Source organism: Chelonoidis abingdonii, chromosome 8 (assembly GCF_003597395.2).
Source record: "Chelonoidis abingdonii isolate Lonesome George chromosome 8, CheloAbing_2.0, whole genome shotgun sequence".
Taxonomy (NCBI): Eukaryota; Metazoa; Chordata; order Testudines; family Testudinidae; genus Chelonoidis; species Chelonoidis abingdonii.
The window spans coordinates 16,083,438-16,092,870 of NC_133776.1; positions in this window are offsets into that span (position 1 = coordinate 16,083,438).

Here is a 9,433-nt window from a genome sequence, read left to right on the forward strand (position 1 = left end):
CCCAACCTGGGGCTCTTAGTTCCAGACAGCAGAGCTGTCATACATTTGAGTGGGTTTGTACCAGGATGATGATGACATAATTAGCACAGCTGGCACATGACATGAAAGCAGCAACCACACACACTATCAGGAAGTTTATCCACAGAAAATCTTTGTAGTTCACTTACTGTTCCTGTCAAGCCAGGCAATATGCCAGTAAATGTCACCCAGCAGAAATACATCACTGCATTAGTAGCTCCAGAAAACAGAAACAGCCAAAGTGAGGATGAGAAAAAGACTGCCAAATACTTTTTAAAGCAGTCAGGGACTGTACCACGTGGAAGAGAAATTATGCAAGAATAATAAAACCGCATCTGCCAAAGAAAATCAAGACTCATTGAGGAAGTAGCCTGTGCCAGTACAGACCCCAAAGGAAAAAGCCCTACTGCTCTAGGAGATGGCAACACAGTTGGATTCAATATTTGCCTTACTATATATGCCACTCCCAACCCTGGACAACTAGATCATTCCATGTCAGGCCCACCCAAGCCTGGTGCTAATCAGCCCCAAAATACTCACTGTGTAACGATCTCTGGTTACATACAGACTGTATACAGATACCAACATTGTTAACTGTACCATGTACATGTGGCACGGGAAAATAAGGGTCATATTCCAAAAATGCTTCACTCTCCTCTTTGGTTTGAGCTAAAAGGAGGAACTCTATTTGTTGTCATTAGTAATATGATTTAGTGTATCCTTATTATAGATTAGTAATTAGAGGAGGCAAATCACAAGCCCTTGACGATCTGATGCCATTCACTGCGATACATTAGTACATCTATGTAGTATATTAAAATGCGAGGATTAAGATCAGGAATCCACACCAAAGGGTGCATTTACCCTGGATTATATAATGTAACAAGAGTTATATGGAATTTATGGCTTTCCCTGGAGAAAGTCTTTCTCCAGGGATCCATCTCTGGGGAAAGTCTCCTGAGTGTAAGTCCCTGTTGAGCCAGTGGACTGGACATAGTACGGTAGAAATTAATAGAAAACAGCCCAAAAGATAATGAAGGTTTCAAAAAGCAAACCTAAGGGGTCAAATGCAAGTGTTATGCTAGTGGATTAACTTCAATGGAGCTGCCCTACCTTCTATCTAGTCTGAAAACTGTTACAAACCTACAGAGTGAAGCAAGCTCTGTCAGAAATACTCTGTCTGTATTCCTCTTATCTCTCCCTTTGGTTTCAAATGGTGGAACAGGACTCTGTTAGCATGAACTTGGTGCCTTGTAGTTTGTGCTAGCAGGGTCTGCACAGGGCAGTTGAAGCACAATGCTTTAGTGCATGCTGCAAATCCCATCCCCTTAATCTGCACTACAATGTGCTCTGTAGGTTATCTGCCATTTGAATTAGTCATGTCAAATATACTGTTTTAAAAGCACTACACTTGAAAGAAAGTATGAGATAGAAAACCTGAGACTGAGGTCCTCTGTTTAATCGCAGCCCATAGACAGACCAAGCAACTATAGAACAACTTTCCCCACCACTGTGACTCTCCTATGACCTAGAGGGACTGCCAAAATGGCTGAAAGTGTACTTCAATCTCTATGGCCCATTCAGTCCCAGACCTCTCTGCTGATACCGCTAGCTAGGTTTCCAGTGATCACATGTCTACTAGGAAATGAAATCAGAACAGTAACTGAAATAATTTTATAAAAACCATCTATTGGATAGTAGTGACTGAAAGTCATTATTGATCTGGGTTGGATTTGAACAAGGGACCTTGAGGTGGAAGGCTTTGTATCCCATTACTAATTCCCCACTTCCCCAGTTTTAAAATCAATATGGGCTATGGTACCATATGCTTCTCCAGGTGTAACGAAGGAGGACTTGGCTAAATAGAGCATTCATGAAGTTTTAACAGGTTAATACTGACCAGTTTATTGAATATACTTAGCTCAGTTCCTGTTGGCTGATGTTGACGTTGGCACTGTTAAGCTGATGAAAACATTGTGCAGACGTCTTTTGGTGATCCAGTACCTCCCTAGCACTTGTAACTATCAAATAACAAACTCTCTACAGTTCCTCTAGTTGGGTGATTCACTAGAGATCTCTTCTCTATTTCCTCTTTAATGTGGCTCAGCTTCTTAACTAACTTCAGGCCTTTTCTCTTTGCTGTTCTAGTTGCTGGGGGGACCTAACCAAAATGTGTAACTTCCCAGCGATTACTTGCTGATAGATGCTAGAAGAAATGCATACTCTGCTTGCAGACATATCACCAAATCAAGACTGGGGCTCCTTTATGCTAGGAGTTGAATAATGACTCAAGCCTTAGCCTTTTCAGATTGGGCCGAGGACCAGAACTGATGAAGGCAGAGGGAGCAGGATACATCACAGAAATAAAGTTATCAGGATGATAACTGAGAGGCAGCTCGTTAGTGCCTTTATTTATTAAAATTGTTATTTATAGTTAACCCGAATGTTTTGATTTTTTTCCTATTTAACCCTGCCTATATATATTTAACTCTGCCTTATTTTATATTTTTATGTTTATAAATTTAAACCCCTGCCTTTTGTTAACTTCTGTTTCTAGGGAAGGATGGAGGGATAGCTCAGTGGCTTGAGTATTGCCTTACTAAACCCAGGGTTGTGAGTTCAATCCTTGGGGATTGGTCCTGCTTTGAGCAGGGGGTTGGACTAGATGATCTCTTGAGGTCCCTTCCATCCCTAATAATCTATGATCTAACCACAACCTTTCCTACTTCTGAGTTTATTAGCTATATCTAACCCTAGCCTTCGAATCTATTCTTAACCTTCAACCCTTGCTCAAATTATGTTAAGCCTTGCCTATGTCTTTGAATGATGTGAAGCTGATGAATAGCAGGTTGGTGATGGAAAGCTAAGTGGTGCTAAAGATGTGTGCAGTTCTGGTGGCACAGGATGCAGGTGGGTATGTCAGAAGAGCAGATTGTCAGACAGCACAGTGTCTGAAGGGGCAGCCTCTAGGAGAGAGCTGGGGGGCTTTGGAGCTCCATTACCCAAAAGCTGTTGGAGACAGCCATTGGTGGTGGCACCATGTGATGGGAGCACTTCTAGGTGTCAGTTATCTCAGTGGCTGCCTCTAGAGGTGGGAATGACAGCAAGTAGATCCTACTTGCAACTCCTTGCTTCTCTCATGGCTGGGGAGGAGCCTGTGAGTTTCTAGAGGAATTAGGGGCTTTGGCATCCCATTCCCAAAAGGGCTGTGAAGGCAGGCATGGGTGTGGGGGAGTGAGCATCGCTAGACACACTTATAGGTGGTCTGCTGAGAGCTGGCTGGTCACATGGGGCTGGGTCCCCTCATTTCTAGCTGCTAAATCACATGACAAACACTTTCCCAATATTACCTTTTCATGCAAGCCCTTGCTATAGTTGCCACCGGGATGTTATACGATCATGAGTGGGACTGGAGAGATGTCAAGATGGAGGTGTGATACACCCTATAAAAGTGTAAGAACCCTTGTCCTTGTGTATTTCACCCCAGCTTCAGGGATGGTTACTGCCAGGATCAAAACAAATGAAGCTTGTGGGAGGAGGGAGAGAATCCTAGGGCTGGAGAGGGAATATGAGGGAGTGACTATCATGATACACCTACTCCTGAAAGCTAGGGAAGGGAGAGTGAATATATAGCTCCCCATATATATGTAGCTCTGCTTTGAAGCTGCAGCCTTTTTACTTCTCTGTGGTGCTTTTACCATGTTGGACTGAGATTCCAAACGGGATTGATACAGGACTGACAATGGAGGATCATTAAATCTGGATGGTCCTCTATTAAAAGACAAACTTCCTAGACCATAGATGGCTCCCACATAGGAGAACTGGTTTGTCAGGGGAGAGGCAGCAAAGTCACCTGGTAGGGGTCTGGGATCACCTGATAGATGGACTGGAAGTTTATAAATGGGCAGAAGCTGCTTGACTTGTGGTTTTTGGCCATTTCCTCCAGCTCAAGATGGGGGGAACTCTGCCTATCAGGACTTAAATGACCATGTGATAAGGTAAAAGAGCAGTGGTGTTGGAATCCCATGCAAAGTGTCTGTGAACGTTATGCGTTACACCTACCACATGGCCCTTCAAGAGTTTAACTGTGGTCCTAGAACACCCACATAGCTGGAATTGTAGGAGAGGGTATGTTTAAGTTACAGGGGATGTTTGAGGTGTCAGCACTGGTCCCAGGAACTAGGCAGTGGACCTTGTGGATGTAGCTCTCAGGAGGGATGCCAGATAGGGGATGTGCACCTTGAAGGTGTGTCTAGAACGAGGTCCCAAAATAGCAGCAGGACCTGGACTTTGTTCAGATGCTGGAAGCTTAAAAACTCTTAGTGGTTCTGCAGCTGGATCTCCTCACAGCAGTCTGGAGAGTGGTGAAGAGGGGGAGCTTCATTAGACCTGTGACAGCTTAGTCCCTGAGTGGCCTAACTGAAATCATTAGGTGTACTCACAGAGTAAGGTACTAATTCAGTGCGATTAAAGATAACAGAATCTGTCCCTTATTTCAGTGGTTTTAAAGTTTGTATTTAATACAGTACAACTGTAGCATGGTATTGGCTTTGCTAACACAGAAAACCCACACTAACTAGTTCTCCTAGCTCCTTTTTGCCCATCAGAAGAAAGGTAAAAGTTGTTTTAAGTAGAAAATACTACAGTGTAATATGACAGGCTGCTTAGCCATAGCAGAATGGACAAGATCAGGGCCGCCCAGAGGGTGAGGCAAGTGGGGCAATTTGCCCCAGGCCTCACAGGGGTCCCCACGAGAGTTTTTTGGGGGCCCCAGAACGGGGTCCTTCACTTGCTTCAGGGGCCCTGGAAAACTCTCGCTGGGCCCGGGCCCCCGGAGTTTCTTCCACTCCGGGTCTTTGGCGGCAGGGGGTCCTTCCTCTCCGAGGCGGAAGAACCCCCCACCAGCGAATTACTGCAGAAGCGGGACCCGCCGCCGAAGTGCCGGGTCTTCGGCGGTAATTTGGCAGCAGGGGGTCCTTCTGCTCCGGGACCCCGCTGCGGGTCTTCGGGGAACTTCGGCAGCGGATCCCGGAGCAGAAGGACCCCCTGCTGCCGAATTACCACAAAAGTGGGGGCCCCCCATCGCCGAAGACCCCAGGCTCCCTGTATCCTCTGGGCAGCCCTGGACAAGATGCTACAATAAGATCACGTTTGACTCCCGTGTTTATTGTTAACAGGGGCTGCATTATCATAAAATAGGTTCCCTTCGCTGTTTTTTTTAAAGAGAAACAATTGTCAGGACTAACATATTAAATCATAACAGTCACATCTATGGAAAATAACATAACTTCATACAGCACTTAAAGCTTAATGATACTTGCATGTTCTGCCTTTGGTAACAGTTATGCATGTTATTTCCTTGAAAACTGTGAGGCCCTTGTTAAGAAGGAGACATGCAGCAGAATAAACATTTGTAAAATGTCTGTGTGACTCACACAGAGACAAAACTGTTCTCGCAATTAAAGTCCATGAAAACATCTTAAAACTCTCTTTAGCTTAAGTGTCTTAGGATATCCAGTGTACTCTCAGTATATGACACACGGCTGCTAACCACAGAGTCAAAGCAGCTTTCTGAACTTAACTTACATGCTATCAATAGAAAGCCTTCTGAATGCAATACAGCATTCCATCGACTCCATCTCTTACCTAAAAGTGGATTTACATTTTCAGCCCCTAGTTTGTTTCAATATATTTGATCTGGTACCATTTCTTCATTTACAGACCAATCAGGGAAGCTCTGTCCGTAATAATACCTTCTGATTGCATGTGAATGGTTGCTGCCTAGAGTGGACATTTACCAGCAGTTGGTAGCTTGAAGATACAGGATCTATTATTTGCTGTCACATTTCCTGGAGATCTGTAAATGTCAAAGCCTTCTAAGTGCCCCTCAAACAAAACAAGTTAGTTAGGGTCAACAAATGTGGCCCAGCACTTACTAATGATGTGTATGTTAAGATACTGCATTTCATTTCTTTACCTAAAGGCTAGGTGAGAAAGGAGAGCTTGCTGAGGCACCAAGATGCGTCAATCAATCTATTTCTTTTTTTTTTTATGTACTGTGTTTTACTAGGCTGCATCAGATGTACTTTGCATTCAACTCTAGCAGATAAAGTGGATGAAAAGGGTGTTTCCCCTTCACTGATGAAATAGAAGACAACCGATTTATAGGACCAGAAATTAGTTGTTCAGGCCCCAAAAGAATGGCATTTTTCTGGATTTACACCAGTGTACCCAAGATTTGAATTTGGCCCAATTAGAGTTTGATCTGAGGTATGAATGAAAAAAATTATATAAGGCTTTCAAGATTTGGGCCACAGTGAAGTAGCTCTGTGAGAGCGGAATAAGGAATGGGAAGAGAGTTGATTAGATGACTGTTATTAATTAGCTTACTATTCAAAAATCCCTTAATTATACAGGGGTTTGGAGCAGGATCATTCTCTCTCCCTTCACTGCATAGTTCTTCCCTATTTTATCTGCTGTTTTCTCCTCACTGTTATCCCAGTGTGCCTCGCCCACAATAATCACCCCCAGGCAATGACTCCTTTAGCTTCCGCCTCTCTAGAGTAGTCTACAAAAATTCTACAGGAAGCTGCCAATTTTGTCACTGTCCTGTAATCTATTTCCTTGAAAACTATAAGGGGCCTTGTAAAGTAGAGAGAGAGTAAGACAAACATTTATATTGTGTCTGTGTGACTCCCACAGAGATAAAACTGTTCTTTCAACTCAAATACTTTGAAAGATTCACCAACTCCCTTTATGTTCCAGTCTTCTAAAATAACCAGTGTATTTAGCAAAAAGGATTTGTATGACTCCACACCCCACCTGGAGTATGTAATAATTTTTCATTGAAAGATAAAAAAGATGACCCAGCCCTGGACAAGGAAGATATAAAGAGAAGGAAGGGCAGCACCTAATACAAAAATGGGATTTTCATTTAGTTCAGATTTTGGCATCTGAGCTGAGATTTTCAAATGACCCTAAGTGAGTTAGTTACCCAAATCCCAACGAAAGGGTCTAAAATCCATACTTAGGTATCTAAAGATTTTGAGAGGTGTCAAGTAACCACATGAAGTTTACAAGAGCCGTGGAAGCTCATCAACTCTGCAAATCAGGCCATGTGTAATTAGGAGCCTAATTTTAAGCATCTAGTTTGAACATTAAGTTTGAAAAATGTTGGCCCAAGGGTCAACTTTTGTAATATATGCATATAGGGTGTGTGTGTGTGTATAGAGAGAGAGAGAGAGAGAGAAAGGGAGAGGGAGAGACAGAGGGTTCAGGGCCGGCTCCAGGCCACAGCGCGCCAAGCGCGTGCTTGGGGTGGCATGCCGCGGGGGGTGCTGTGCCGGTTGCCAGGAGGGTGGCAGGCGGCTCCAGTGGACTGCGGGAGGTCCACCGGAGCCGCGGGACCACCGGACCCCCCGCAGGGAAGCCTGCGGGAGGTCCACCGGAGCCGCGGGACCAGCAAGCAGCAGAGCGTCCCTCGCCGCGTGCGGCCGCGCTTCGGGCGGGGAAATTGCTAGAGCCGGCCCTGAGATGGTTGATATGTCACATAGGCTTAATTTTCAAAAATGACTACAAGTTGAACCTCTCTAGTCTGGAACTCTCTGGTCCAGCAACATATGTGGTCCGGCATGATTTTATATATTTTTTTATGCTTTATCTACTTATTTCCTTGTGCGAATAGAGTAAAATTGTGTAACAACAACACTTACACTTTGTTATGAAGAGAATCAGTAAGCCTTGGCTAGGCAGCATTGTAAGCATTGCTCTGTTTATTCGCCTCGGCGAGATAAAAATAAAAAGAGACCCACTCGCTACAATATTGACCTCCTGCGGTTCAGCAAATTCTCTGGTTCAGCACCCAGTCAGATTCCGGACTATAGAGGTTCAACCTGTAGTTATTCTGGATGCCCAAAGTGAGACACTTAAAAGGAGCCTGGTTTTCAGTGAGTTCTGAGCACCGACTAAAAATCAGGCCCCTTTAAGGTGTCTCAAGTTGGGCAGCCAAAGGTGAAATGTCTCATAACACTAGTCACTTCTGAAAACTTTGATCTTGATGCACTGTATCAGAATTCCATCCTGGGAGGCGTAGGTGGTTTCCACTGTTGTGGTATTAGATGTTTAGTTACCCATCAGAATCATAGGAACCATTGTTCTTGTGAATTGTACTCAGGTTCGTTAATCGAAATGCAAACAATTCTGGCTGGAATATGAGAAATCTCTAATATTAATTCTTAAGTGGCTTTCCTTCCAAGAGCTCCAAATTGTTGGAGCACTCCTTAAGCAGAGAGGGGATCCGCCACATTTCCAATACTTATCTGTGGTTTTAATACAGTTGGACATAGAGGTGGAAGACTCTACTAGGAATTTTGGATTCTGTGATACAGTGGAGTAAATTGGCTGGTTCAATTAAAAAATTAATGCCTGGGGAGACCTGAGACCGGGAGGTCTATTGGTGTCACCCTGAAAGGAGTAACCAGGCTGGTGGAAGCTTTAGGCAGACAACTGGTGTCAGGGCTCTGAACCAAAGCTGCACAGCACAGAAGAACCCAGTGCCCTTTAACTAACAGACTCCCTAACATACATACATAACTGGTGAACAAGCAGCTGTTCTTATGAAGTTTGCTGTATTCTTTCCATAACAAGGTGAGCTGGCTCTTTAAGAGGACTGAGGCTCAGCTGCACCTGTGCCACACTTAAGTCACCTCTTCAGGCAGAGGGAATGAGTGCTGAAGTCATGTGATGGGGCACATCTGAATAAGATCAGTCCTGGGGGATAAGAACCAGTTGTGGCCATAGGGAGAGCAGATCTGGGAAGATGAGACTTCAGGGACCAAGATGAGACCTGAGAGTTGGTGCTCATCAACCGTGGGAGGACAGGGAGTATAGGAAGAGGCCTTGGGAAGAAATAGGGCTGGTTGAGGCTATGGAAGCTAGATGGCTGTTTAGGGTTCCTAGAGCTGGAATCCCCTAGTAGAGTGTGGATTTGGGATCCCCTATACTGTCATCCTCTAAAGGGTGGGGGGGTTCAGTGACCCCTGCTATTAAGAGGGGGATGGGGGGACTATGCATGCTGCTGCCTAGTGAGGTGATATGGTGATCCCTGTGAGCAGGGGGTGGACAAAAGGACTGACTAAAGCCCAAGAGAAGGGCAGCCTTGGATAAGTGTGTTGTAAAAGAGAAGAGCACCTTTGTCATGCAGAGCTGTGCCCAGCAAGACTGGGGTGAAAGACTTGCAGTGATTATGTTTTAACTTGGTTTATACCCCTTGTAAGTGGGTACAGACTCACCCAGTGGCACCTCCTGCTGGTAGTCTCCAAGAATTAGCATCCAGTCTCTGCAGCGCCCTCTGTCAGCCAGTGATCTGCTACCACTGTTAGGCCCCATGTCCCTCCCAGGACCCCAGTGCCCATTT